At 36.4% G+C, this 19,031-nt stretch overlaps 1 non-coding gene across 1 annotated transcript; it reads right to left on the reverse strand.

Annotated features, from left to right (window-relative positions):
- Positions 1-17,628: 17,628 nt before the first annotated feature.
- LOC126010102 (U1 spliceosomal RNA) lies at positions 17,629-17,792 on the reverse strand. The gene has a single exon (XR_007496239.1). It is a non-coding gene; the product is annotated as a U1 spliceosomal RNA (small nuclear RNA).
- Positions 17,793-19,031: the final 1,239 nt, after the last annotated feature.

The raw sequence follows: 19,031 nt of genomic DNA on the forward strand, positions 1-19,031 counted from the left end.
CCCTCGTTTACTGTCCTGACTGACCTTCTTTTTCCAAGGAAGAACTTTAAGTTTACCACTTATGAACCAAATAATCTCAAAGTTTCTTTTTGATTTATATCCTTGGAGGCCAATCTATGATTATGTGAATAATAAAAAATTAATATAATCTAATGATTCACTCCCCATCTCCAAATAAAATACTTTTCTGCTTCGTGAATTTTGGGGGGTGGGGTCATGCCTTACAGTTCTCAAGAATTACTCCTGGTTCTGCATTTAGGAAGACAATATGAGATGTCAGGAAATTGAATCTGTCTTAAACTCATGCAATTCAAGTGTCCTAACTGCTGCAAAAATCTCTCTAGAACCAAAGAAAATACTTTTAGGCATAGGGCTTTTTTTTTTTAAATCACTAGCATGCAAAGATATCATGTAAGACAATTTTCAATGGATAATTAGAATAAAAACAGTTTAAGTATGATTTCATGTATTTACTAAGATCCTGACTATTCTCCAACTTTACTGAACCCCCATTTGATAACTTAAATTAGTGTTTAGCATTAAGTCTTTAAATTCAAGTGTACTTTATAATAAGTATTGAAAGGAATAACTCTAGGAAGGCTGAAAGCACCATGTGTTATTCCCTTGACAGAATTAGGACTGCATGAAAATGGTCTATTACCTGAGCTACCAAGATAAATGTGAAAGAATTCACAGGCCAGTCTCCAAAGTAATTCAAATATCAGGAGTAAAGGCTATAATAAGTCCCCAAACACAGAGAGTACAACGTCCTGAACTTAGTAGACATTTAATAAGATAGTGGTGTACATGGAAAAAACATAGACAATCATTGCTGGTAGAATAGGGACGTTAAAGCAGGGTTAAGAGAAAACAGAATATAAATCGAGAAGTTAGACTTATCTTGGAAGAGATGCCGAAATGATGAGACTCCTGGTACATTGCCCTTTTGGCTGAAAACTCTGTGGTTTTCTCTGAGTGGGTGTGGGAAGCCTCCCTCTATCCCACACTCCCAGAAGCCCCAGAAGCCACATTCACCCCACAACTTCTCCATATAAATGACCCAAATTCACAGTTTCATTATCATTCCATGATAAGAGCACCAACTTCACAGTTTCATGACCAAATTTGGAAGAGATGCCAGGACGGTGAGACTCCCTAATGCATCTTCAGTCTGTAGGATAAAAACTTTGAGGCATAGTAAAGGGGTAAGCCAAGAACTGTTTCAGTTCTATAGCCCCTAGATCTTTGGGAGTGTGAGGCCACATATGTGACCTCGTGAAACGTCAGAATTCCATAAAACTGACATTCATCAGGATCATAGCAAAGTAGATGAAACGCTAGTATAGAAGCCCTCTAACTTCAATAAGTAAAAAGAATAACACAGAAGGCTGAACTAGGAACAAACACTATAGAAAATCCTTAATCACTTTAATAACAGCATTGGGAGATATAAAAAATTTCAAAAAGTTTCTTTTACTGAACTATTTATAATTTAATTTACCATTTTGTTGTTACAATGTGGTTTTTTTAGTTTTGGTTTCTGGGCCACATCCGGTGGTGCTCTGGGGTTACTCCTGGTTCTGCATTCAGAAATCATTTCTGGCAGTGTTAGGGGACCATATTGGATGCGAGGGATTGAACCTGGGTCAGTTGTGTGCAAAGCAAATGCTCTATATGCTATTGCTCTGATTCCCTTACTGTGCCTTTTAATTAAAGGCACATTTAATTAAACATTTTAATTAAGTCTTAGAGGGTGGATTGGAAACTGTGGTTGATGGTGGACAGAAGATCTGCCTAGTGTGTGGGATTGGTGCTGGAACAAGGAATACCCCCCAAAAAAATCTTACAAAAATCTTTGTAAACACAGCATATAAACAGAGTTAGAAAACATAAAGTTATTGCTTTTGATAACGTATACCAGAAAGAAAGGAATCTCACAGTCATCGGCACTTACAGCATATATTTTGTCATAACTTCATATTTTGTTACCCCATTAGTTTATGCATCATAAACCTATTGAATGATATATTCATATAACATAAGATTTTGCTGGCTCAAGGAAGATTATTACAGGACTTGAATTCATATTACCTGACCTGAGTTTAACCTCTGTAAGTGACATTTAGGATTCTCTGTCTTCTTCTAATTCTTCATTAGGCATATTTATAATAGCCCTTCCTATGTATTTTTTAATTTTATTTTATTGAAACAGTTGTGATCTACAGAGTTCTTCATAGTTGAATTTCAGACATATAATGATTCAGAGCCCTTCCCACCACCAGTGTCAACCTCCCACCACCAATGGACCCAAAATGCATCCTATACTACCACCTTCCCCGCCCCCCCACCCCCCGTCCTTCAAGTATAACAGGCTCCTTTTAGTTAACGTTTAGGTCCTTTGATTCAATTATCGTTGACTTTGGCTTGGATATTTAGTCCTGTCCTTAATTACTTCCCTGTCAATGCATTCAAGACGACTTTAACCTTTCCTATATTTTAGGAAGTTTGTCTTCTGGTATCTATATAGCAGATACTAGGTTCATGGAGTCCAAGGCTGGAGCAAATATCAAATACCCTGTTTGGTTTTGTATTAGGAATGGTCATCTTTAGTCTTTAGGCCAGCATAAACTGCAGGAGTAATTTCTTCCTTTTTTTGAAAATGTCTTAGTAGTTTTTTTTTTTTTTTTTTTTTTTTTTTACCACATGTGTATGTGGTTTTGTGTGGAGAAAGAAATGAAGAGTCTTCTGATAGGGTTAATCTCTATCAGAAGTCTTAGAAGAATAATCAAACACAAGAAGAAAGTTGGAAGTTTTGTGGCTTTGCAGAACAAAATGGACGATGCTGACTCAAGTTTGTTTCAAATAAAGATATGGAGTATATGAAATGATCTCACAAACTCCCTTGTAATTTTGGGTTTTATGAGAAGATATAAAAGAAACTGGCTTATTTTAGATGAACAAGAAGAGGATTGGGCCATCCCAGTTGAGAGCAAAAAATGCAGCTGTGAAGGAATCCAGAGGAAGATGAAAGAAAGACAACAAGCTAGAAGGAAATGCTAGAAATCTCTCAGAATTAAATTTGAGTCTTACCAGTTGTTAAAAATATGGTAAAATATGCATAACACAAAACACATCATTTTAGCCATTTTAAAATGTGCAAGTCTCTGGCACTAAATACTTTTATGTATCAGCATCATCCATGTCCAGAACATTTTTATCTTCCTTGTTTGAAACTCTATGAAATAATGGATCCTCATTCCTTCCTCCTCCATTCCTTGGCAACTATTCTTCTCTTTTCTGTCTCTACACATTTGACAAATCTAATGACCTCACATAAATGGAATCATACTGTATTTGTCCTTTTGTGGCTTGTATCACTTAGCATATTCTCTTCAGGGTCTATATATATTGTAGTCTGTAGCAGAACTTTGTTTTTAAAACAACAATAATACTCAATTGTATATATAGAACCCACTTTGTTTAACATTCATGTAGTCATACATTTTTGGGTTGCTTCAAACTTGAAGGACTTCATTTATATTGATGCTATGAATTGTGGTGTGTGTATCTCATAAAAATGTATTCCTGCTGATCTATATTCCTTGGGATAAACACTTTCTGTAAAATTATGTTCTCAAAGAGGAGCCCTCTGCATATGTCTATTGCAGAGGGTGATTGCTTATTTTGCAATTAATGTTACTATTTCCTGTTTCCTTTCTGAGTGTCTTGATTTTCTTTTACAAAGTTTATCCTTTTTATTGATTTATGATGAGTTTATAAAATTGTAAAATTTCAACTATGTAGTTTTTATTTTTTATGTTTCTTTGTTTTGGGGCTACACCTGCAGTACATAGGGTTCTTTGCCTGGGAAACCATATGGAATTCTGATGATTAAACCTGGATTGACTGTATGCAAGGAAATGCCCTACCTATCACCCAACACCTTAATAGGTATATTTTAATACCATTGGTTATTATAATTATAATAATAGTTTTATAATAATAATAATTTTTGGATCTTGGGCAACACTCAACAACTCTCTGGGGTTACTCCTTCCTGGCTCTGAAGTCAGAAATCACTCCAGGAGCCTAGGGGGACCATATGGGATACCAGGGATCAAACCTGGGTCAGTCATATGCAAGGCAAACACCCTATCCACTGTCTTATTGCTCCAGACCCAATAACTTTATGTGTATAAAGGACTAACAAAAGTGTCAATGATTATTCATGCCATCCATAGTTCTCTTTTCCTTTTAAAATTAAATGTCCATAGATTTTGACCAAGTCTAGAAGTTAGTCATTTCATTATTTTTGCCAGTTTGTTTACATTAGGTTTTATATTTCACATAAATCTGAAACCATCTAGTAATTGTTTCCCATTTTCTTATGGGTCTTACTTAGTGTAATAACTTCAAATTCTATCCATTTTGCTCTCAAAGTCATATATTCATCATTTTTAGCATAATAGTAGTCCCTGAGGTTTTAAATACGATAGCTTATTTGTGGATAGTTAAGTCGATTTTACATTTTGGCTGAATATGCTGCTCTAGACACAAGTGTACAAATACTTTTGATTTAGTGTTTCTATATTCTTCAGGAAACACCTAGTAATTGTATAACATCATTATATGGGTCATTTCCATATTTACTTATTAAGTGATTTTTGGTGCCAAGAATCAAACTCAGGGTCCTGCACATCTGAGCTAGAGATTTTGCCACTAAGTTATAAAAGTCATTTTGTTTGTTTGTTTTTTGGGGGCACACCCAGTGACGCTCAGGGGTAACTCCTGGCTATGGGCTCAGAAATAGCTCTGGGGAATTAGCTTGGGGGACCATATGGGATGCCAGGTCTCAATCCGAGGTCCATCCTGGGCCAGCCACATGAAAGTCAAATGCAAGTCAAATACCCTACTGTTGTGTCATTGCTCTGGCCCCTCCCTAGTCATTTTCTGAAGGATACTTCATACCATTTGCAGAGAACGTTTTTGTTGTTGTTTAGGGCCCGCACCTGGCTATGTTCAGGGCTTACTCTTGATGCTCTTTGCTCAGGGATCATTCCTGGCGAGATTTGGGGATCCTATTCAGTTTCATTTGGGGTATCCTATGAATCTAGGTCTGCAGCAAGCAAAGTAAGTGGAAAACTTGCTGGTCTCTCTCTATTCCCTAAGGAGAATAAGTTTTAGCACTTAAATATGAATATTCTTAGGATGATTATGGACAAAATGTCTTCTTTAGTAAAGCAGAAATATATTCCTAAAACATTATTATTTACCTCTTTTAAATAAACAATTATATATTTTTTCATTTTTCTTAAGTTCGGTCTTTGTTTTGAGGGTTTTTCGGTCACACCTGGTTATGCTCAGAGGTTATGCCTGGCTATGCGCTCAGAAATTGCTCCTGGTCCCATATGGGACGTCAGGGAATTGAAACATTGTCCATTCTAGGCTAGCACAGGCAAAGCAGATGTCTTACTCCTTGCACCACCTCTCCTGTCTTTCTTTCTTTCTTTCTTTCTTTCTTTCTTTCTTTCTTTCTTTCTTTCTTTCTTTCTTTCTTTCTTTCTTTCTTTCTTTCTTTCTTTCTTTCTTTCTTTCTTTCTTTCTTTCTTTCTTTCTTTCTTTCTTTCTTTCTTTCTTTCTTTCTTTCTCTCTCTCTCTCTCTTTCTTTCCCTCCCTCCCTCCCTCCCTCCCTCCCTCCCTCCCTCCCTCCCTCCCTTCCTTCCTTCCTTCCTTCCTTCCTTCCTTCCTTCCTTCCTTCCTTCCTTCCTTCCTTCCTTCCTTCCATTTCCACTCCCATTCTTTCCCAAAGTGGACCTTTAATTTCAAGCAAACATCCAAAGATGCAATGCAGTTTAAGTGTTTAATTTCCAGGGATATCTCTCTGGTGCTTCAGCGAGTTTTCAGGGCAACATGTAAACGTGTTTTGAGGTCTCCAGTGCTGATTCCAGGAACGTAATGGATTGGAAACAATCATTAAACTACTATCTCCTGGCCCCAGAACTAGTGTTTTCTGATAAGTAAATTGTATGTTAATATGTGTATATATATGTATTAGTAATTAAAATAGAATTTGACTTATGATTGGGATCTTATTTTTTGGTCTTGTACAAGACACTGCAAAGGACTCTGAAAATTCTAAAATCCAAAGTAATGCTATTTGAGAAAGCTGTAAATAAAATATTAAAAATATTAAATTCTCACATATTTTTTCAGTACAGAGGTAGCAGGTATCAGCCATAGTGAAGAAACTAGGAGCCAACGTTAATCACAGAGAAGATGGAAAGGGAAGAGATTACAAATCTGCGAGAGTTACAACATGTTCTTTTTCGACGGAATTTCCCCATGAGTTTTTATAGTTCTATAAAACAGGAGCTATTTGAACAGAATGTCAAAGTGGCAAGAGACTAAAGGTTGTGTGAGTTGCCTTGTTCTCTGGGCCTTGTTCCACTCATTGATAAAAAGAGAATTCTGGAGTGCTCTAATTCCTACCATTTGGGCAATAACTAACTCTCCATATAAAGTCTTCCATACCAGCACTTTTTGAGGCAGTTTTAAGCACATTTTATCATTTTATACATTTTCTCTTGGCTTTATTCTATTTAGAATATCATTTTAAAATTTTCCAGGATCATAAAGGAATTCTGTTTTATATTCTTGACCAAACCTCAAGAGCTCTGCAGAAATTTGTGTCCCTAACAACCCATTCCATTCCTCTGGATCTAGCGACCCCTTTAAAACTCTTTCTGTGTTGTGATTTCCAGATTCTTACCACCAGTGAGTGTGTTCACTCCATCTCCTCACCCCTTCAGGTGATGACAAGAAATAGGACATGGATTGGACATTTTGATTTCTTTCTTTCTTTCTTTCTTTCTTTCTTTCTTTCTTTCTTTCTTTCTTTCTTTCTTTCTTTCTTTCTTTCTTTCTTTCTTTCTTTCTTTCTTTCTTTCTTTCTTTCTTTCTTTCTTTCTTTCTTTCTTTCCACCAATATACTGGTGTATAGCTACATTTATATATATATATATATATATATATATTTGTTTATTTTTGGGTCATACCTGGTGGTGCTCAGGATTGATTCCTAGCTCTTTGCTCAGGAATCACTCCTGGGTCTTATCAAGTGCTGGGGGTTGAACTTGGGAGTCATATGTGGTGCTAGGGATTGAACCCTAGCAAGGAATGGGCCTAACTGCTGTATTATCACTCTGATCCCTATTTCTTTTTTTAAATATATTTTTATTTTTTATATTTTTAATATCTTTTTTAATTTTAATTATAGTGGCTTACATATCACACACAGTAATATTCCAGGTACATATTTACATTGAATCAGGGGAATTCCCACCACCAAATTGTCCTCCCACATCCGCTCCCATCCTGCCTCCCATATCCTCCACTCTCCCCCCAGGGGCTGCTAGAATGCGTGGTCCCTTCTATGTCTAGTTTATTACTTAGTGGTCTTATAACTGTTTGGTGTTGGTGCCTCCATTACTGCCCCCTCTAATTGGGAGGTGGGACTAGAAAGTTCAAGTTACGTGGTTTTGTTTGAGGAAGAGAAAAGTAATATAATGGGGTAAAAATTGACTACGCCGACTATGAGCAGAGTCATTCTAGAGGCTCTCATCCTTGGTTTGAGGGACGGAGGGGAAAGAAAAGAAGGTGAAACACCACAACAGTTCAAAAAAGGAATCAAATAAGATATCCAGTGAGCACTGCAGCAATAAAAATATGCACCACATAGTTGCCATGGTTGTGAGATAGGAAATATGACAAGGCGCAAAGAGGAAGAAGAGAAAAGAAGAAAGAAAAAGTAAATATATAATTAAAAAATGGACAACTACTTTAATATCTACCTCAAAACAAAGAAATTGACAGAAACTAGGTAAAAAAAAGAAGGATTATTTGGTGTTTTTTGTCTCTTCCCACCCCCATCCCCGCATAGGCACTTTAAAATTTATCAACAGTGAGATTCTTATTTAATCTGAAGGAAAATTTAACTTGTCAATGTGTACAGTTATAGCTATAGCTGCATATAATTTTCTAGGATCCTGTCGAATGACGATGATCTTGACTAGGGAGTTATGATCTTCCCAGGATCCCTATCATCACTGAATTGTGATCAACCTATAGTTTTCTATATGAAACCAGTCTATTCATACATGTGTCTTATCCTTTTGGAATCTGGTTCAGGCATACTTTTGTAAAGCCTCTGATAACATCAGGTTTGCCACTTTCATATTGGACAAAATCTCTTTCATATACTCCAGTTCATTATTGTCAGTTGGATTATTTGTAATACATATGGCCGAGGGAAGAGCAACAACTCTCCTAGTCAATCAGTCGTTGCACAGGCGCAAACTCCCTTCAGGCTCATGGGACAGAGGAGTGCCTAGATGAAGAGTGGAACATTCTCCCCATTTTTTACTGGAACATAGTTTGGCTCTGATGCAACATATATAATAGTAAAAACAATAAAATAGCAGGGTCTGGCGACTCAGGGAGTTCTCTTTTTTTTCTCGTTGCTGAGACGGTAGTGGAAGCAGGTGATGAGTCACAGTGACTCCATGAACAGAATCTCCCTGATGAGCCACTTTGGGAATGTAGTAGGAGTGGTACATAAATTTTTGGTAGTATATTTTAAGAGAGCCAGGATGACTCATTCTCAGTAAGCACGTTATTCCTTTTCAGGGTGCTGAGTGCTATGTTTTCTTCCCCTCTTTTTTTATCTCCACTCCTGCCACCTTACCCTGCCTTCCCATGATGTTCTTTTTGGGATGTTCGGGGATCACATAGTTATTTGTGTTGTAGCATTCAGTTGGTTATTGTGCTTACTAGAGGTTGCACACTTGGTTGTGATGTTTGCACACGTGGGGTTGTGGCCTCACAGATCACAATGGCAGTGTTAGTGGTCACTCTTTATGATTTGAGGAAGTACTGTGATCAAACACAATAACTCATGTAGAGAAGGATGTTTTCTATCCCCAAATCATATTTGGAATCTCTGATTGCCACAGTAATACTGTCAATTATGCCAAAGGGGAAATAATAGAGTCAATTTATTACTGTTTATATGTTGATACCAAAAATAATTGGAAAGACATGTTAGTGAGATAGTTGAGGCCCTACTGTCATGTTCATAGGTATTTAGATAAGCAATACAGCCAGCTTTCAGCTCGGGCAGCTGTAACATAGAACATGCCTTATTTAATCATATATCTATCTGCAAATATTGTGTTACTGATCCTACCCTAATCAGTAATTGCACTCCACCCTAAGGTGTGATCTGGTGATAGTATATTGGATTTTCCCTTGGTTGGTATTCTGCTCCCACCCTAGGGTGGTACCTGATTCTTGTCAATAAAAGCAAGGATCTGAGGAAGGCTGGGGCTCATTCTTTGGTCTTCTTCCACTGAGCTGCACTCCATCTTCGGAGCAGAAAGCTTTTGTGGTTTGAATTCCCTGCTTGAGCAAGGATATCCTGAACCCATTCTTGTACCTTTTCACTGTGTGAATTATTTTCTGTGGATCTCTACAACTGGAACTGTTCCCCACCTGACCTCATCGGACAGGGGAATGGGAACTGCCTTTCCTGTCTGGGAGCTTGATGGGAATCAAACCTTAACCATTTTCCTAGAGAATGTGACACTTCATTTAAACTTTCATGCATTGAAAGATATATTATAAACTAGAGTCCCTGCAAATTATGACATTTTCCTTTCATTAGAAAGGCTTTAAATAAATCACTCATCTATATAATATTTTGATTCACCTTTTATTTTTCTGCAACAAGTAGCATGAAAGAGTAGAAAAACATTCTGTACTGGCATCAGACAGATTTGAATCAGCATCTGAATTTCACCTTTAAGTCTTTTTAAGTCTTTAGTATTGGAAAATTTACCTAATCCTTCGATGACTCTGTTGTTCCTCTATAAAAAGAGAATAATCATATCTTAGTTATAAGATTTGAGTTAGAATTAACTATAAAGCATGCAAAATATATGACACACCACAGGTGTTCTAATAAATATAGTTGTTTTCACCGTTGAATATTTATTACATGTCAACTAGAGGACAGGCATGGTCTTACATGCTATAGCCTTAAACATTTCCAACAATCCTAGTTGGAACCTACCCTAGGGATTCAATGATTCAACAATGAGTAATGCTTTGTCTGTCTTCCCCTACATAATAATACATTACTTGAGGTCACAACCAGTGCTGAACCTCTTATTGTAAGCTTAGTATCTCTAGTATGTAGCACAGAGCCAGGTGAGTCAATTCTTTTCACTCGAATAGTGTCCTATCTTAGAATTTTGGTCTCATAAATAACACAAAATAGTGTTTAGTCCATTTTGGGATGAAAACGTGTATGCATGAGAGAGCTCCTGAAGAAAGAAAACGTTTAAAAGTGCTGCAAAGAAGAAAGGAAGAATGAAAAGGGGGAAGGAGTCTGGGAAGAGTGATAGCACCGCACAGAGGGCATTTGTCTTGCATGCGGATGACCCAGGTTCAAACCTCAGCATTTGATAAAGGTCACCCTGAGATTTTCAGGATTAGTTTCTGAGTGCAGAGTCAGGGGTAACGCCTGAGTATGGCTGAGTGTGGCCTACCACACCCTCCAAATAAAAGGGAAAAAACCCCTGAACATACTACTTTTCTACCTACTTTCAGCAGAAATCCCCAACATTTGCTTTAGGGAAATCCCATTGCTACATCATCAGATGGAGATACACTGGAGGCCTAAATAGGCAGGCAGCCAAACATTGTTGTTTTTCCTCACAACCCCAAACAGGAGGTGGGGTGGGGGGCAGCTTTCTAATCCCTTAATTCTCTAACATCTTGGAATGCAGTTGGCTCTTATTTTTTTGTCCCCTGCTTTTTTAATCCCTCTGATTGACAGCTAATCCCTCTGCCACCAGTGCTCATCTTAGATACCAAGCTCTCCCCCAATCCTCTTCTCTCAACACCAGCCACAGTGGTCATTTATCTTCCCCCTGGCTAAATCCCTGAGGGAACTCTGATCTTCCACTCACCTCATTTCCTGCTACACTGTGTAGCTTCTTACCACCCAAGTACTGCCTCCCCTTTCGGTTTTGGCTTCTACCTCTTGGTTGTCAGAAGGTGCAGAACTTACTTTATTTGAGAAAGTAGAACTGCAGGAGGCTGTAGTAAATAAAAACATTCCATTCTTACAGCCCTAGACTTCAAGGAGAAAATAGAGCATTCAAAAAATACAGAGGGGAAAAATAACACTGAGGGGGGCTGGGGCGATGGAAGGAAAAACAGAGGAAGAGGAGATATGAAAAATTGGATTTAGGGTTCAAGTATTCGAAATGTGGCTTGCGTGCTTCTTGGGGCAATGTTGCTGCATGAAATAAATACTGTATTGAGCTTTCAATGAAACCATTGCCATATGTTGTGGGGCTGGAAAGTTGCCCACCCCCTTTCTCTGTACCCCGTCTTCCCCCTCACCCCACCCCTGTTGATTCACTTAAGGCTCTGATTAAGTTTGGTGAAATCCATATCTTTGCCGTCATTTTCCTGCATGTTACAAATGGATTGGAGGGAGGCTTGCTGCCAGCCAATGGAGGAGCGGACCTCTCTCTTTTTTTGGGGGTCCCCATGGGCATAGGAGTTCAAATGTTTTCAGTACTTCTTGCCAGCTCGCACAAGTCCAACGAAATCTGGTGGCTGCCTTGAGAGTCGGAAGACAAAAATCTCTGGAGAATGAAGTGTGGAAGTTGCAGCACAGCAGATTTCAGCTTCAATCGAAGGAAAAATAAAAACACACAGAAATCTTCACAGCAATTGGAAATATCCCCAAATGAAACAGACAGCCCCAGGAAGTTGGATGCTTTCTTTCACTGGTCATGTTTGAGAATATATTCTTGGTTGGGAGAAATTTGGAAGAGTATAAAGATTTGACCTAAACCAATGAGTTTTTAGGGCTATGGAAACTTCCCTGTTTATTTATTTATAAAGATTTTCCTCATCTATCCCCAAACAGAACCCTTGTGTTTGGTATGATTTGGTAGATAATTTGGGGGGTCTGGAAATGCTATTATCAGTAATTTACATGGACATGTTTTGAGTATTCCCAGACGCCAAAATAATGTACCACATAGGACAGTGGTTCTGCTTTTAAATTAGTAGGGGTGAGGGGAGAGGATTTGTGTTTAATCAAAATATTAGAATCTCTCTTTGTCTCTGTCTCTGTCTCTCACTCTTTCCCCTGGATATATTTTAATTAATTGAAGTAATTGCTAAAACTGCAGTAAAGTTCTGTGCCAAAAGCGATGAACTTGGCTTCTCAAATTAATTACTTTGAAATGTCTTTATGCATGTATTTTGAAGGGTGGGCCACATTTGGTGGTTCTCGGAGCTGTTCTTAGCACTGTGCTCAGGACTGAGCCCTGTCAATGTTAAGGGAACATCATGTAGGTCTAAGAAAATGAACCAGGGGTGTGAACACGGCACTCATAAGCAAGCTAGTACCTTACCTCCGGCACTGTTTCTCTGACTCTCATATTTTGTATTCTCAATAAAATTAATGTATGCAAAGTCTCATGTAATGTAAAGGGGACACACAACTTCTTAAAAGAACTGATCTTTAAAACTTGTGGTTTCCCACTTACCTCAAGATTGTATATTTTTAAGTGTATTAGGTATATTAAGTTGCTTTTTATTATCTATCTGATGGGCTGAGTGAATAGAACAATTTTTAAGCATATGGATTATGATCCTGAAAGCACACTCTGCTTGAAATATTGAAGTTTCTCCTTTCATAATACTGATCTAATACAATTATCTATAACATACATTATTTTCTCAAACCAAGGATGAAAAACAACTTGGGCTGACATAATTAAGTAGTTTTAGCCAGTAAAATCTGTGAAGAATTATCAAATATAAATTTAAAAAATGTGTCAAGTATGAATTGATTTGGCATTCTGAAGAAGAAATTGAGGTAAGAGTTTGAATGTAGTTAATATATTTGAGAATCAGCCCATGGAAATTCAATGAGAACACGACATGTAACAAGGGAAAGAAGAAAAATGATAAAGAGAGCCAGATTGACAGTACAGTGTGTAGGGCATTTGCTTTGCACGCAGCTGACTTGATTTCTGTCACAGGAACCACATATGGTCCCCTGAGCCAGCCAGGAATGATCCCTGAATGCTGAGCCAGGAGTAAGATCTGAGCACTTCTGACTGAGACCCTACCTCCAAAGAGAAAGAAAAGAATTTAAAGCAAGCTAGCCCTGTGCTTAATTGGAACTTTCGTTTAATTGATTTCATCGGGGAGCTTTAGAAGCTAGTGTGGAACAGCACTATAAAAACTACAGCGTCCACTTTATTAGAGAGAGTAATTTCAAAACTCATATATAAAAAATGGAAAAGTAAAAAAAAAGGAAAATAACTCAGGTGGATAATTGACAGCTCTCGTTACCGCTGATGAGAATATAAAAATGGTGAAATTAGTGTGAAAATTAGTGAGTAGTTCTTAAAAATCATGTGAAATATTAGTTAATTCTACTTATGGATATATCTGTGTATAGATAGTGAAATATTAGGTAATTCTACTTATGGATAAACCTGCGTGTAGATATATAAATGTACACAAAATAAAAGATGAAAATCAAGCAAGTATATCCAACACTCACTTTCACTACAATATTATTTACAATATCCTGTGGTAAATAACCAACGTATTTATGAGGATGAATGGGCAAATGGGTAAAAAGGAAATGTATCATATGCATTCAATAGAATATTATTCAGTCTTTTAAAGACAAAAGAAGGGCCCGGAGAGATAGCACAGCGGTGTTTGCCTTGCAAGCAGCCGATCCAGGACCAAAGATGATTGGTTCTAATCCCGGTGTCCCATATAGTTCCCCGTGCCTGCCAGGAGCTATTTCTGAGCAGACAGCCAGGAATAACCCCTGAACAATGCCGGGTGTGGCCCAAAAACCAAAAAAAAAAAAAAAAAAAAAAAAGAAAAAAAAAAGAAAAAAGAAAAGAAAAAGAAAAGAAATTCTACTTTTGGAGAAAATAGAACTTGGAGAGCAGTATGCTATATGAAATAAAACAGAGAAAAAAAACCCACACCTGCTTGAGCTCCTTTGTATGTGAAACCGAAAATAATCTTGTATGTAGAAATATAGTGTAGAAATGATGGTATTCCAATACTGAAGGGAAGGCAAAATAAAACTTCCAGGGACAAAAACATGGCATTTTAGTAATGGTAGAATAAGAATTCTTTGATATCTACTATACAACATATTTTTCAGAGCTAAATAAACTGTAATACCTACTTACAATTCTTAAGAGAATAAATTTTACAGCAAGTGGTCTCAGTACAACTAGAAATTAGAATGAAGAAACTTGGGAGCAAATGAATATACTTACATGTATTTTTTTCCTCACATTGGTACTCAGGGATTATTCCTGGTGGGCTCAAAGGACTACCATATGGATGCCAGATTCAGCTGCAAGTACTATAAGCACCTAACTACATACTATCTTTCTGGCACCTATATTTACAGCTTTGATTGAAAATTGCATGGGCATATACTTATTCTGAAACTCATCCAGTTATTTTTTCCCTCTCCCCTTTCTCCAATTTTTATATTAAAAATGTACAGTTTTTTGGAGGTCAATGTATCTGAATAGAGTGATTAGTAAAACTAATTATGCAACACTGGGATTATTTTTATACATCTCATCTTTGATGTTTACATATATAAAATTGCAATGATAGCAATAATGGTAGGTTGGTACTTCCATTGTTGGTTTGCTTTGTTATAAATATGATTTTTTCAATTCGGTGGGTTTTATTTTGAATATGTTAGAGAATTAAGTAAGTTAAATGTAGTGATATGCTATCTGAATGGTATGATGGTGAGAAAGACACAAACTAATTTTGGTTGACCGGCCACTGCTGACTTAGACATTGGTAGTTCAATGAGTGGATCATATATGAAGGTAGGAGTACTACTACAAAGTTTCTGAGAATACAGTCTGCATTTATAGATAAAGAGGACCTACAGAAATCTCTGTGGATGCTTCTCAGAAATAATTTATTACTTAAGAAAAGCAGAAGTGATTTCTAATGATGCTGATACAGTTTCTACCTTCTGGTTTATTATTATTATTTTTGCCAAGATTAAGTGAAATGAGGCATTCTGTACATCAAAGGCAGGTAAGTATATGGTTGTTTTTCCTCTGTGCAACATAGAACCCTTTAAACAAAACATTTGATATTTTCTGTTGCATGGAAGTCACTGTTTTTTTCTTATGCATTGATCCATTCACTCATTCATTCACACATCATTCATGGCCTCTCTCCCTACATATAGTTGCATGCTTCCAGAAAAAAAAGTTGGCTTTCATAGAAATTTGTTCTGGGACTTAATTCTACCCAGAAGTAAGCAAAAAGTTATGAGCAGTGTATAGTTGTACAACATTGACACCTTCTATCCTAGACGATTTTGGCTTTATTTATTTCTTCTATTTTTTTTCCTCTAATGAATTCCTCTAATATTTTTCCTCTAATGAAGGACATCTCATCTTCTCTGATAGAGGACCTTATTGAATCTCTAATGAGGGTGCTAAAGTAACACTGTAAATAAATAAGAACAATATGGAAACTCTTGTAAACAACATAACTTGAATAAAATTAAGAAAAGTAAGTACCACTAAGACAGTAAAATACAGTAAAGTACCACTAATACAGTGAGTAGGGTATTTGCCTTGAAAATGGCCAAGTTGCTTTTCATTCCTGGCCCCCTAAAGCACACCAGACTCTGAGTCAGGAGTACGCCTCGAGTATTAGTAGATGGGGCATCTCCTCAGAACAAAAATACATAAATAAAACTAATGAAAAGTTAAGATGATACTTTTCTCCCGTGTGCAACATTTCTCTGTTCTTAAGAATACTGTTTTGCTTTGTATTATAATACATTGCACTCCTGTCATAATTCTTTGGCTTTTTATTATAAGTCCTTCTCTGCTTATAACTATGTTTAGGCATCATGTACACTTAGAATGATTTACCAAAGGAGAGTACTCACTATTGTGAGAGAAAAGTGCTCTCATAATACCTGAACTACTAATAAAATTATGTTAAATAGACTATATTTGTTCTTAAAAGCTTTCTCTGTGGGCCAGAGAAACAGTATTAGGGTGAAGTTATTTACATTGCATGTGACTGACCTTGGTTTAATCCGGGGCACTGCATGGTTTCCAAACACCACTGAGTGTAGCTTACAAATTAAAAAAAAAGTTTTATGATAATGCTGTAGAGATCACAGAACTGTAGTTATCATACAAAAAATAATAAAAAATTCAAATAAGAAAAAATTAAGTTTCAGGGTAGTAAGTAGGCTATTGTAATTTCTCTTATTCTTATATTACAGAGTTATAAAAATATAGATATTGTATCCAGTTCTCTCAGCTTTCTTGCATGCTAATGCCTTATAGAATCATAGTCCATGGATATAACTAAGAAACTAACATAATATAAAACTCCTAAATGGCTGACCTTATTCATATTTCACCAATTTTATATGCCTGGTCTTTTCTGTTTACAGTAAAATAAAACTTCAAAACATACTTTGATAAGTCTAACCACTACTGACATAATTAAGATAGGGACCTGCTTCCATAACCCTCACAGAACTCCCTCTTTCAAACCGCTCATAATCATATGCTCTTCCAAATTTGTTTCTGGCAATCCCGACACTGTTGTCCATCACTGTTATGTCGCTTATGTTAGGAATGTTAGCCAATGCTATCATGCAGTATTGCAATCTTTCAAGGTTAAGACATTCTAACTAATCTCTTTGGGATCCATCCAAGTTTTGGGCTATGTCAATAGTTGTTACCTGTTTATTGATTGCTAAGAAGTATTTTGTGGTATAGGTGCACTACTGTTTGTTTATATATTCTGCTGAAACAATTTTGGGTTGTTTCCAATATTTTGGAATTGCAAATAAAGGAGCTATTTGTACAAATTTTTGTGTGGTATTTTGATGTTTCTCACAGGCAAATACTATGCACTATCTTTACATATCCCAGGGGAAGAGAAATGAGTAAGTTGTTTTTCAGTTAATGTAAGTTATAAAATTAACTAGTGTAATTCATATACACTATTCTTCTTATAAAATTATTTTAACTAGTTTTCTTTGTATTGCATAAAATTTAGAATCATTTTATTTATTTATAGCTAGTGAAATTCTATTGGAGTTTGATAAAAATGACATTAAACTATATGTTTATTTGTATTTATATATATAAACTTAGTTACTATTTAGAAATGACTTAAATGTTTACTTTCTTATGTTGTTAGTCAATAAAATAGCATTCTATTAAAAGATCTTATTAAATTAAAATTTCATTTTACAGGTGTTTTATTTTTTTAACTACTTATTTTTAGGACTAATATAAAGGGTATTTTTTAGACTTAGTTTTCTAATTATTCATTGTAAGAATATGTGATTAAACTTTTGTTGTTGTTATTGTTTAATCTGTATCCTTCAGCCATGTTATAATTACTACTAGTTCATAGTGTAGGGTCATTGGAGTTTTTCTATCTATGCAATTATTTTATCTTTTCTTTTTTTTTTCCCCACAGGGGAGAACACAAACACAGTCCCCCACTACCTCAAATTATGCAGTCAAGTTTCCCACATTTGGGAAAATCGCAGTGGTCAGCACACCCAGAGTGCAATGGGTGAGCCTCGCCCTGGGGAAACCACCTTCGGGATCATGGTATCTGCCCTGCCAGGTAAGTACTTTTTTATATTTTCTTAATGTTTTAATAAATGGATTTCTAGTGAAATGGAGATCAGACTGAAATGCAATCACTATATATTAGATATGTTAAGATTTAGAAGATTTATATTCAGGGTCTTGAGGTCCATGTATCAGAAAGAGACAGCCCAAAGGCTTGCTTCTACTGAGGTGAGTCGTCCTGCCCAAAAGAGGTGGAGCTAGGACTCCACTTACCTGATGAATACAACCACAACACATAGAAAAATTCACAATACAAGCATGACAATGGGGGAAACAATGCAGACCGACATCAGGCGTAGAGACTGAAGATGGCAACTCTGATGACCTGAAAATAGCTAACCACCTGGTTAGTCTCTCAGATATGAAGTTTAAGAAATATGGAGGAAGTTCACAGAACTCAAAGAAAGCATAGATAGAGTTGAACAGAACACTAATAAGAATCAAGAGCATATGAAGATAGCAATCAGAAAACTCCAAACTCAAATAACAGGTCAGATAACAGATACTGAAAAGCTCAGTAGACGAATTGAAAAACTCAGTGGAAAGCTTCTCCAACAGGGTAACAGCAGCTGAGGATAGCACTAGTGAGGTGGAAGATGAGATAAATAACAATTCCATACAGCGGGAGAGATTGGAAAAAAACTTAAAGCAAATGATCAGACAATGGAAAAATTACTCAAAGAATGTGAACAGATGAAAATAGAAGTCTTTGATAAGCTTAATGGAAATGATTTAAGGAAAAACTTAAGAGAAAGACAACTAGTTTTAGGCTAAACACTTAGACTTTTTAAAACTTGAGAGTGCATATGAACTAGGTATAAAATAAAAAGAACTGTTGTTTATTCTTAGTGAACAGTCGTACCTAGATCAATTTATCCTGTTTTAGTTTAATCATCTAGAAAAGGGAACCATAAAAATGTTTCATTTTATATGTTTACTTAATATCTATGAATTAATAATGTGGTGAGATAAATATTATTCTTCAATTTTACTATAAAGATTGTACTTTGCCTAACTGATTGACTGATGACTTTGTTCAAGATACTGTGACTAGGGCTGGAGAGATGGTGGAGTACTTTGGGCACTTGTCTTGCATGTGGGTACTGTATTTTCTGGAGTATAAGACGACTTTTTAAACAAAAAAAAAGTCAACTAAAAATCGAGGGTCATCTTATACGCCTCCCGAAAAATGTTTCAATATGCCGCTAAACGAAAATTGTCTGGAATTGCCACAAAACG

This window comes from Suncus etruscus, chromosome 5 (assembly GCF_024139225.1).
Source record: "Suncus etruscus isolate mSunEtr1 chromosome 5, mSunEtr1.pri.cur, whole genome shotgun sequence".
In the NCBI taxonomy this organism is placed as follows: Eukaryota; Metazoa; Chordata; class Mammalia; order Eulipotyphla; family Soricidae; genus Suncus; species Suncus etruscus.